At 39.8% G+C, this 12,249-nt stretch overlaps 1 protein-coding gene across 5 annotated transcripts in view; it reads left to right on the top strand.

Moving 5' to 3' along the window:
• The window catches only part of LOC148645448 (excitatory amino acid transporter 2-like), a 63,498-nt gene that overhangs the window by 23,226 nt on the left and 28,023 nt on the right, over positions 1-12,249 (top strand). Inside the window, exons 1-2 of one of the 5 annotated variants that reach the window (XM_088610862.1) lie at positions 4,040-4,263; positions 5,358-5,423. The exons of 3 other annotated variants lie outside the window; for them this stretch is intronic. The gene's annotated coding sequence lies outside the window, so the exon portion shown is untranslated. Of the gene's footprint in view, positions 1-4,039; positions 4,264-5,357; positions 5,424-12,249 lie in introns of those variants that run through there. One more of the 5 variants, XM_088610861.1, reaches the window with a different exon arrangement.

Here is a 12,249-nt window from a genome sequence, read left to right as displayed (position 1 = left end):
CAGAATGGTAGCAAGGCTCTATTGACAGCACATGGCTCTTAAGCTGCTCCAGAATTAGCTAAAAGCAGCTCAAGACTTACTGTATGGTAAATATGATACATAGATATGACAAATGGTAAAGTGCACAAAAATATTGGCATGTTAAATGTATTAATTTATTGAGCAGAAATTGAAAGAGTCACATTAGTAGACCAATCACTTATCAGGATACAATGACATCATGTTAGTCATTAAAAAAGAAATCAGAAGATTAATGATTATAAGATTAATTTGCTTTGAACCATGATAAAGCTTCAGTTTTAAATGTTATAAACTGTTATGAATAATTGTCTAATTCTAGATGGTATTGTACTCTAGAAGCCTATGATTAACTGAAAATGCTGACTTGCCAAATTCAGTGGCTATTATACCCAAAGCTGAGCTTCACATCTACGGCTAAAATATGATATTAAAAGCAATCACAAACGTGACTTTGACCATTTTAAGTTTTCACTCCATTTACTTCTTACGTTTGAATGACAAGCTACAGGCATTGTTTTTGTGTTCTTATTACTGTATCTTCACTTAAATATTAGGAATATGACTTTCCTGAAATATTGATGCGGTCTGGGAAAGTTCAGTATAAATCTTTTGTTCTTCACCCAGTTAAGATAAAATGTTTTGAATTAATCAATCGAAATTCATATTCCATGGGACAATGTCATTATTTATACAAAAAGGTTTGTCCTTTAAAGACACCTCAGAGTCTTTCACCATTGCACCCTGGCTGTAAATGGAGCTCAGAACGATTTCCATCTGGTCCCATACCTCCCCATCACTTAGGGACAGGTCAGGCATTCCACCGTGATCAGATGTTAATAGGCTTTGAAACCCAGAATCTGTCCCAGTTAGTTAATTCGTGAAAAACAGTGGCTTTCATTCATGAGAAATTCTTTATCAGAATGGGTTGCCCTGTGTCTTTGTAGTATAAAACTTAACCTGGAAGAGTTTTGTGCAATCTGTATAGCTGCTAAAAGAATCTGATGAAGTATTTAGAAGAGTTTCAAGTGCTTTTCACTTTTTGTCTACGTCTCCTATTCTGAGTGGAGAAGTGACAGCTCTTTTATTCCAGAAGAGCCTACTGACATGATGTCTTTTGTGGCTGGAATAGCCTCCCAGAACAGACACCACTGAACGTAGCTGCAATATTATGAGTACTGAACACACCTGTACTGAATATACAGATATTATTCATCCTTTCATCTTTTATAAGAAATTCATTAATTCTTTGCCTTGCAATGTACCTCTGCAAATGCGGAAGTCCTACAGTCTGAAAAGAAGTGCATTGCACTCAGTGTCAGACACTGCCATCTTTACTCAGCTCTGATGTCCAACACGCTTTTCATGTTTGCAACTAAAGGCTTCCTCTTTTCCCCCTTCATGTGCATTCCCCTGAGATGGATTCTGCAGTGTCAGTCAGTCTAAACCCTTCCTGTGTTCCTTCTGCTCTTCAGTAAGATGCCGTGTTGCTACGACAACCCCCTTGAGCTCCCACTGCACTCCAACCTTCTCAAAGCTGCTGCACAGCCATCCCTGAGCATAAAATTGGTATAATCCAGCTCAATGATGAAGCACAATGGGCTATCATCTGAAAGGTTTATTCATCCCTGAGGTGGCTGGAAAGAGTGTGGAGAGCACCCTGAGCCCCTCTCTCACGGTGGGCAGGCATGACATCACTGGCACCTCTGAGGGTCAATGAGCTTGAATTTCTGGGCACACAGAGCTCCTTGGCCCTGCCAAGACTGGAGGCAGAGCTGGCTGGGCAGCAGTGGATACAGAGCCGCTCTTTGCAGCACAAAGAGCTCTTAGAGGAAATGGAGAAGTGGACAGGGGCTTCACAACAGCCAACAACACCGAGAGGAGGGTGGCCCTTTAAGAGGCTGTTTTTGACTGTCTGGGGCTCCTAACCATAGAGTCTCCCACACTGAGGAGAAATATAAAGAAATATTGGTATTTGCCTAACAACGTAGTTACCAATTATACATCATGGCTTATTATACACACTTGGATAAATGGAGACATGTCTAGTCTAATTCTAATTTAGTCTTTTATTCTCCTAAATTGTGAAGTCTCCTGACAATATGCATGCAGTCTGTCACATATGTGGAAAACCTCAAACGAAGAGCTAGATTGCAAGGATATACTGTACATTTAACAGCAACATTGTGCCCAATTAAAAGAGTTCAATAAAAGATGCTTGTGATCTTCTTATAGAAGCACTATTGCTAGCAGTGTTAATACTTTAGTGATGTAATGGTAGACACAGTTTTTAGGCACACTGACTATTTATTCATGTTAAAATGAGGCTGTAATGTACTGGGCTCTGTATTTAAATTTTAATAAATGTGTAAACATTCATTCAGATTAATTTCAATGTAATTGGTCTATTTTTAAAAACTACTTATTACATTGCAAATACTTTCAGAATGTGTTTATCTTAAACATTTGGAAGAACATCACTAAACCTCAGACTCTTACTCTGTGAAAACTTATTTGATATCTTTTTTCATATCTTTTTATTTGATTACCTCATGGAAGAATTATCATGGAATCATTATACTGTACATATATTGACTATAAAGGTCTCCAGTAGGGATAATGTTATATTACTTTATTTTTTTTGGGATGCTTTTATCCAAAGTGGCTTATACCCGTTTATACAGCTAGGCAGAGTAGTGTTGAGGCTTTTGGCACTTAACTCAGATTGCTTCAGTAAAATACTCAGCTGTATAAATTAGTACAGCTAAATCTTTTTGGATAAAATCATTAGCCAAATAAATGTTAATAATTAATGTTCACGTGTTAAGCATTGAAAATATACATACTGAGCTTTAGAACTGCTGTTTTTGTAAAAGGTAGTAATTGTAGAAAGTGATGGTCAGGCCTGTTGTTCTCAAGCGCTCAAGTAAAACCATATCAGTTTAAAGAATTAGGGATAGAAAGAAGCTTTGGAGTAAAGAAGCTTTGGAGTAGAGCAGAGGTTTTAATTTATGTAGAATCATTAACAGCTGCATATCAACTTGTAGAATTTTTTTAAATAATTAACTGAGGAGAAACAAATCTTCCTGGCATTTGTCAGCAGGAGTTTGTTGTAATTGAGAAAGTTTTTAATATGTTCCCATTGGCAATGTTGTGCATCTTGGTGTGTTGTAACTGTGGGACTAATTAACTAATTGGCATACTAGTGTAGTTTAGTCATAAAGCGCAAACCAGTAGGCTGTATTAAAAAAAAAAGTGGTGTTTGTCTCTCAATGGCAGAGTCACATTAATTACATCTTATATCTCATGAGTCATATACTGTGTATCTAAATGTTGTCTGTCCTGGGACAACGCATACTGTACAGTATGAGAGTAGATGCCAGTCACACCCTGAGTATCTCGAACAGTATACACCTGTAACCAAGTGTGGTGTTGTGAGAGGCTAAAGCCCTGTACCATGATGTCGCAACGTTACAAAGGGTTTGCAATGTCTAAAGTACATACAAGTATGTACAAGTACAGTAACATATGAAATAAGAAAATCCATGTTACTTGTAATAGTCTCTTGAAAAATGCACAAGCTAACTGTCTCTGAGAGAATGAATGTTTCTTGTTGACCGCTGACTTTTCCTAGTATTTATTTCTTTTATCGCGAGACCAAGCCACCTTAAATTGTTTACCAACCTGAAATAACCTTATGTACAGTACCTCCTAACTTATTGCAAGAGCAGGCTTATGTGACTGTAAGCCAGGCTGTTCGCTCCTCTCATCCAATGGCTCTCACTGGGCTTTTTTCGTACAGCCCAAATGCAGTTTAAAGCATGCTTTTTTAAATGGAGGGATTAAAAGGAAAACAAAGTAGGGATTTTTGCTGGCCGCTTACACTGTCTTCTATCATTCTCCCTGTGTGTGTGCCTGTTGCAAAACTCAATGACCAAGATGCTTTGCTGTTTTAGCACATTGCATATTCTGGACAGCTTGCTCAGAAAGTATTCTTCTGTGTGCCCCTGGCTGGGCTGAATTCTCTAGATAAAAAGGTAGCACTTAAAAACACTTCGGCTAGTCTGCGTTGCTTCTCTAGCAATCCACTGCACATGTGCACTGTAGCCAAATCTTTCGAGGATCCCGTCTAAAATAGCAGATGGATAAACCAATTAAACTGTGATCTTCCTAGTCTCCCCCAGCTCCTTACAGCTCACGGCTGGAGTGTAACCCTGTTACCGTAACCTTCACTGGAAGGCTGTGGTGAGTGCAGTTCCAGAGGGTTTTCTTTTACATTTTGTTTTCAAAAGTGGATGTTTTGTTTGTGCTCAGATTCACATGCAGGAAGCAATAAGCAATGTGTAATTTTGTTTAAATATTTTAATCATAAGTAAAGCTCTAGTTTTTGGGGCCTCAAGCTTTCATGTGAAAATAATTGCAGTAATTCAGACTTTAACGGTTCGATTATTTCAGATAATGCGAAAGATTTCCATGTAGTGAAAATGTGTTGTTCAGTCACTTTTAAGATGTGTACTGCATGTTCTATACACTGTAGATAAAGAGTTACTGTACTGTATGCACGTACAGTATATTTATTACATTAATCAAACAACATTTATTTTGCCTCTGGTGTAATTTGAGCATGGTGTGTGCTAGGTTTGTCATCATATTATAGCTACTACAGTAACAGAGCAATGTAAAAGTAAAAATTCTTCTTTGGTCCTTGTCATTATTATTCAGAAAAATGCTGGCTGATTATTTGTTCTAGCTTTTTTTTCAAGCTTTATGTGACTAAAAGTGCCTCAAGATGCTTTTAATTACATTAGGGTTCAGTTTTAATGTACTGTAGATGTGATGTTAATGTAGGTGACATTAAAGTGTGCTTTGAACTTTTGTGCTCCCTGACCTTTGAGTGTAAGAGAAATGTCACCTAAAGCTGGATATAGAAACAGCATTGTCTTGTGTCTGTTGACCTCAGATCATTCTCCTGCCTGTGTTGCCTGTAGCATCAACGTCCACCCAGCATGTCCTGCATAACAATTCATCTTTGGTCTATATATGTGAATACCATGATGTTTAGGGAATGAAAGTGACCGCTTTAGAACGTAGCATAAAATGGAGTATTACATTTTATTACCTATAATTATCCTGCCTTATAAGCATATAGAGTAAAATAATGGTGCCTATCTTAGTTATCGCCAGCCAAATACATTATTTAAATAAACTAATATTATGATTATGGCTATAATAGCTACAGATATTACTGCTATTCCTGATGCAGCCATATGTTATGAAAGTATGTAAGAGCAGCCATTCCATTAGAGCCTCTGGAGTATACCGTTGTCATTATTTTTTAGCGACACGGATGGCCTGCCAGCACACGATTCAGAGGGTGGATACACAGTCTTGTTTTCCCAGAGCTGGTATGAATGTTCTGGATATTAGAAGACTTGACTACACTAGATTTGGAATATTTATTGGGAAGCTGTTTTTTGGTGTAGATAGTTTTTTTTTTAAGAAAAGTAAAAAGGGAGTATCTAAACATGATTGTGCTAGTCAGTCAGGACACATGAGCTCCGAATGGCACATTAAGAGTAGTTATCGTCTGACAGAAAATAATTGATGTGCTTATACTGTAGATTCAGCCTGAGCGCTGAATTGTATTTCTTATATTATGATTCAACTAAATCAAGTCTATATTCCATATTATGCTTTATACAACAATATTTCCCTTTTTTGCACCTGTTTCCAGCAATTAATTACATTTTTCCTGTATAATTGTACATTCTTCTGAAAGAAGATTTGCCTACTGCTTCCTGTGACACAGGTGTTTTAATTGTTCATCTCATAGTGCTGAAAGGTATTAATTTATAATAATATCGTATTACAGCATACCAGACTGTCAGACAGGTCGAAGGAGTGTATGTATGCAGGTTTTCTGAGAGGTGTTAGCAAAATATTCAAGGAGGGAAAATAGCAGTCCCGCACAGGATCTACAGGTTGCCTCTGTGATTTTCATTGTATAAAGATCCAAGGTTTTGTATTAGCAGGGTTCATAGAACCCAAGCCATCAGATCCCAGTACCAAATGTGTATGTTTATGAATCATTGTATATAAGACACACAGAGTCAGGCTCACATGTTAAAGTGGGAGAGCCCAATTCTGAACCTCTAGGGCTACTGTCCAGCAGATTTTATTATTGTTAACTCTCCAGCTTCTATAGAACAAGAAAAGGCTTCATACTGATGATTTGGTAATTAGGGGTTCAGGTGAAGGGAACCAGAGCCTTCTGGCCCTCCAGTCCTGGAGCACCACTGATTTAAAGCTCTATCAAAGACCCGCATGTCTCCAAATACTATACAGTACATTTTCTCTGTGTGTTTAAAATGTTCCATTTCCATGCTTCTTGATTAATCAAGACACCTTAATGACACACAATGTCTGAATTAAAGAGGATCAGTACAAGGGGCTAACTTGAGAGCACAGAACCTGGTCCTAGCCTGGGCCCTGCAATTCCATGGACCGGGAATTAACCTCAGAACTGACCCCCAGTAGTCCTGACCTCAGGAGCCCTGTAATCCTAGCTGAACAGCTCACTAATCCTACAGTACCTCCTAATGACACTTTGACATTTCCTGAGAGTCCTTTGTTGTGCAACACCATTAGTGGTTCTGCCTGAAGTGCTGATTTCAACTAATTTGTGTTGCAAAATCTCATCAGCATTGGCCCTGTCAGATGGTGGTAATTTATTGTCAATGGGAAATTACCTCTTATGAATAGATCTCCAACTTCAGTACATAAAATGCTAATTGTACATAAGGTTTAATTTTTACCTGTTGTGAGTTATTTTTACGTGTTGTTTGTTCCCCTGTTCTGTCAGGGTTTATTTTTGTTGTTCATGCTTTTTTACGTGTTTTGTCTGGTTTTTGTCTCGCTCCCCCAGAGCCCTGCATGGCCCCCCCTTCCTCTACTCAATAAAGGTTTTTATCCTGGAGGAGGGGGTAGCTCTCAGCTGTGGACTCCCGGAGGTTTCCTTTCAGTTAAATTAGGTTTTTCCTTCACCCAGTGCTGTGCAGCTCATTTACATTTTTGGGCGTCAGGAGCCACCCTTGAAGGGGGGGGGGGGTACTATACATCTAGAGGGCGCTCCTTCTCTGTCCTGTTCCTAGTTTCCCTGTGCTTTACTTGTTCTTCCGGTGTGTCTTGTTGTCAACTGGGATCAGTTGTCGAGAAGCTCGCCTCACCAGGTCCCCCCACGTCCGCTACCTGAGGGCTTATGCCTCATCCCTGACTCCGCCCATTACCTTGAGCTGGAGTGAGTCCCGTGTTTGCGCTGTTCCTGCCGCTACGCATAGAGTCTTCCTGTTCTGCCAGTCTCTCCACAGCTAGCCTCTGGCTTCCGTGATAGGTCTGGGATGATACCTCTTTTATTTTGATGGATGGTTTGAATATCACTTTATCCAAATATAGTCTTAGGAAGGCTGAGGAAGAACTATTTTGTTTGGTAATGAATAAGAGCAAAGATTGATGGTTTGAATAAGCTGGACAAACTATGGGAGAGTAGACTTTTTGATATGTTAGGAGAGGAATGGAGGTGAGAAATGATCAAGTCTACTTTAACATTAATTTACATTAACTTCAGAGTGAATTAATAAACTGAGGTGCCAGTGCTACAAGAAAACAGCCTTTATTTAAAAAAAAAACATTTCTTCCGAGAGCAATAAGCCACAACCACTACCAGGCAGCCTTTCAGAATTTTCCATATTCCATATTTGCTCAGAGTTCAGAATTTGCTCTTCTGTAGTGTTATGCCACACCCCCAGAGGACTTGTTATTCCACCTCGCATTCCAGCACAGTTCCAAATTAGTCCATTTACCCCAGACTATTTAATGCTGCTTCACACTCTCCCCTGTGCTCAGTATTAGGGTTTTTCCTGGCTTCAATTTTTGCCATAACTTACTACTTGGTTTTTGGCTTCCTGACCCCTGTTTGTTCTCCGACTACGTCTCCTGGTTTATGTTTTAGTACTTTGGTTCTCGTTCTGGTTTTGACTCTTGGCTTCCTCACGGCTCTGCTTCTGGTTTTTCTACTTTTGCACCAGCTTGTTTACCTTCGACTTCCAGACCTCAGATTGTTATATCAACTACACCTCTGGAGATCGCCCTGTTTTTTTGCATAGGGTCCTCACTATTATTTCCTAACATGTAGATTTTCAAAGAGAAAAAGGCTTTTAATAAGTGCAATTGCTTAAGCTTTTTCTTACATTTTAATAGGCTGGGTTATGTCACGAAATAGATTTTCATATCATGCATCTCACAGTTGTATTGCAGTACTGCAAAATCACAGACGTTAAGTTTCATAGCCTACAGTATGTGTCAACATCAAATTGGTTAGTGTTCAGCATGTAAAGTGAAGGCTAGACTCCACTTCTAAATAATAATAATAATAATAATTAATTATTGCTTACACTTATATAGCGCTTTTCTGGACACTCCACTCAAAGCGCTTTACAGGTAATGGGGACTCCCCTCCACCACCACCAATGTGTAGCATCCACCTGGATGATGCGACGGCAGCCATAGTGCGCCAGAACGCTCACCACACATCAGCTATCAGTGGGGAGGAGAGCAGAGAGTAATGTAGCCAATTCATAGAGGGGTAAGGGCCCTCTATGATTGGTAAGGGCCAATTGGAAATTTGGCCAGGACACCGGGGTTACACCCCTACTCTTTTCGAGAAGCGCCCTGGGATTTTTAATGACCACAGAGAGTCAGGACCTCGGTTTTACGTCTCATCCGAAGGACGGCGCCTGTTTACAGTATAGTGTCCCCATCACTATACTGGGGCATTAGGACCCACATGGACCACAGGGTGAGCGCCCCCTGCTGGCCCCACTAACACCTCTTCCAGCAGCAACCTTAGTTTTTCCCAGGAGGTCTCCCATCCAGGTACTGACCAGGCTCACACCTGCTTAGCTTCAGTGGGTTGCCAGTTGTGAGTTGCAGGGTGATATGGCTGCTGGCTTTCAGCTGCTTGACAGTTGAGCACAAAAGTCATTTAGGTAAATAATTATTGCCTCATGAATAGATGTCCATTAAGAAATTTAGCTTTTTTTTCCCTTGTGCAGCATATTGTCTATTTTTTTGCGTTTTATGTGTTACGACAGAGGGCATTATTTACTGTTATAGTTACTCTCTGGTTTATAATAACAGCAATGAACTCACAATCAAAGTGTTGCTGCTCTCTCAGACAGTAGGTAGAAGTAATAATGACAAAAGGTAATGTTCAGACAAAGGAAATAAAGCAAGTGAGTGTTGACAATTAACATTTTTTTATTTGTCTTATTCAAGTGGCATTATTTATGAATTAAGTTACTTTGACAACTGATAGAGTTTTTATTCAGATGATATTGGTCTATAAAGCCTTTCAATACAGAGCATTCTCAAGAAAAAAATACTAAATTACTTGTGGAGGAATTACAGTATGTCTAGAGAATATTCTGGTAATATTCATTTTCAGAGCTAAATATGTCAGAGTATATATAGGCTGATGTAACATCTAAAGATGTTGGCAGCCCTGACAATTTTTTTTTCCCCAAACTGAAGGTGTGATTAGTTAATTCCCTGTAAAACTGACAAAAATGTTTTTTTTTTTATCTGAAATCAGGTTAGAAAATGAAGCTCTTACCATGAGAAAGCTTTGTTTTGGATTGGCTCTCCCTTGAAGGAATATATTAAGTCACCTGCTCTGTGTTTTTAATTATTTCAACCTTTGAGTGTTTCTCATGTGATTCTTAGCTGCTGCTTCTGCTTAGATTAAGTGACAAGTCAGCGATAATTCCAGCAGACACAGCTGCTGTAAACCAATCTTCACAGTGACATGGAGCACTATTCCACTATCAATGATAAAATCCTGGATTAGTTATATTTACCTGTTTAGATAGTTACTTATGATTATGTAACAGGATCGTTGTTTATAATAGGGTTATGCTGAATGCAGATGTTCCCAGATAGTGTACAGCTCTGCACTCCAATGTCACAGTTAGTTGCTGGTGTCATCTCCTGACCCATTTTGAAGTAAAAATCTTTTGAATTGCCCTCTAATACTGAAGTATAGCTTTTTACCTCAATCTGATTTCATACAGATCTTTGAAATCCCCAGTGTGTGAATGCATTTTGATGGTGAGAGGACACTTTTCTTATTTGATTTCAGTAGGAGATTGTTAAAGTAAGAAAGCATCCATCCATTTTCTAACCATTTCTTCCAATTCAGGGTCATAGTCCAGTCAAGCAACTGGGGCAAGTAAGCGTACACCCTAGACAAGACAGCAGTCCATCGCAGACACAAACACAGACATGTCCACACGCACACGTATGGCTAATTTTTGCAGAAGCCAGTTAACCTACCTGTAAGTTGCACTGTGTCCAAACCAGTGCTCCGCTAGGAAGCCCACAGGTACTGTACATGGAGAGAACATACTCAACGCAGACAGCACTCCAGGTCTGGAATTTAACCCAGAGCCCCAGCACTGAGAGGCAGTGTAACGAACAGTTCTTTACGGACCCTGCGCGAACGACACAATCCGAAGAAGTGGGGAAACACTGGGAAAACGTCATGCAGGAATACGGGGCTGAAAACAGGGGGGCGTGTCCAAAGTGCGCTGGTGCACGGGGAAGGTGTGGCCGAGGCAAACAATCCAGAAGTAATCCATAGAGGGAATCCAAAACACAAGAATAAGTCCATAGCCAGGTGATCCATCCAAACAAGGAATTAAAACCATGAACCGGGTCGGAACCGGCGGACAGGGAACGGGAACGGGAACAGAGATTAAAACCTTAACGGGACCAGGCGCTTCCAGGTCCCGGACTCGCACAGTGTGGAAACCAGATGCAGAGCCAGGATGAGCGTCAGCGCCTGGCTTTTAAGGTGGGCTGGGAAAAGGGATCAGGTGCACAGAATTAAGTCTAAAGTGAAAGGGCTGGAGCACCCTTAAGGAGGGGGGACTATAATCGTGACAGGCAGCAATGCTAGCCACTGCATCACTCTGCTGCCTTGAAAACTTAAAAACAATTATTCCAAACTAATGCTACTCTACTCAGATACTGTATGCAAACATTTAGCTTATTAAGAGTCAGATAAACTGTATATATTCAAAGGTGTAAATAATATTTAAATACCTGTGCCACATAACAGGCACTTACCATGAAACAAAGAGGAAGCCAATCCCTTTGTTTGACCCCTGAAATCCAGCAGGTTATGCAGTGTGTGTGGAGACAGACTCTCTCCACAGTGGGTGGTTTAGGCACTCATTACAACATGGAAATGTAAATAAAAAAACAAAGAGGAGCCTGGAAACTTGTATTTTTTTATTTGTAATTCCTCAATAAGCATTCCTGCTATAATGCAGAACTACCTGTAAGTTTCTAAATTTGGAAAACAGGAGAAGGGAATGCTATGACTTTTGAGAGGTCATAAATCTTTGTCCAAAATATTAAATTAAATTTTCAGGTCTAGGAGAGACCAAACACTCTTTAAATGGATGCCAATATATAGGCACCTCAGGATTTACCCGAACAGACTTATTGCAAGGGGAAATTAAATCTAAAAAAAATTTTAACAGATAAAGGCAGAATTGCAATGTGCAATGTGTCAGAGAACTTCCGATTTAATTATGGTATCAGACCTGAGCCTTATTAATCATGACTGTCTTCTGGGGTAATGCCTGAATATTAGCATTCCTCAATTAGTCATTTTTGTTCTTTACATATGAAAAAGAAAGTTAAATAATAATTAATTTGGTGAATTAAAAGAAAAAGGAACTTGACGGTCTTCAAAACTAACATTAGTTTTTATACCACAGTTCACAAACAACCCAGGGTATCCACTGCTGAGCTGGTCCATGAGTGGTTGTAACACTCCTGGCCTGAAAAGCTTATACTGTGAACACAGAAAGAAACTGATAATTAATTTTGGTTGTGTATAAATTCTCTAAACAACTGTGTATAAAAATATATGGAGCATCCAATGGCTCAGCATTGAGGGTTCGGATGTCTTGAGACCTGCCTAGCACCTAGTCTCGTCTGCATTACCCCCATTTTGCCGCTACACATTGAGTCTTTACTGCTCTCCTGGCCATTCCACGGCATGCCCCTCCGACATCTGTGACAGAATGCTGACCCATACCTTGACCCCGCGAGCGGCGCCTTTTGTTTTCCCGCATCGCTTTGAGCCTTTTTTTTTCAGTTCTC

The sequence above is a fragment of the Lepisosteus platostomus genome, chromosome 18 (genome assembly GCF_059453375.1).
Source record: "Lepisosteus platostomus isolate fLepPlt1 chromosome 18, fLepPlt1.hap1, whole genome shotgun sequence".
In the NCBI taxonomy this organism is placed as follows: Eukaryota; Metazoa; Chordata; class Actinopteri; order Semionotiformes; family Lepisosteidae; genus Lepisosteus; species Lepisosteus platostomus.
Note: the sequence above shows the minus strand (reverse complement) of the source record. Positions and strands in the feature narration are given on the sequence as shown.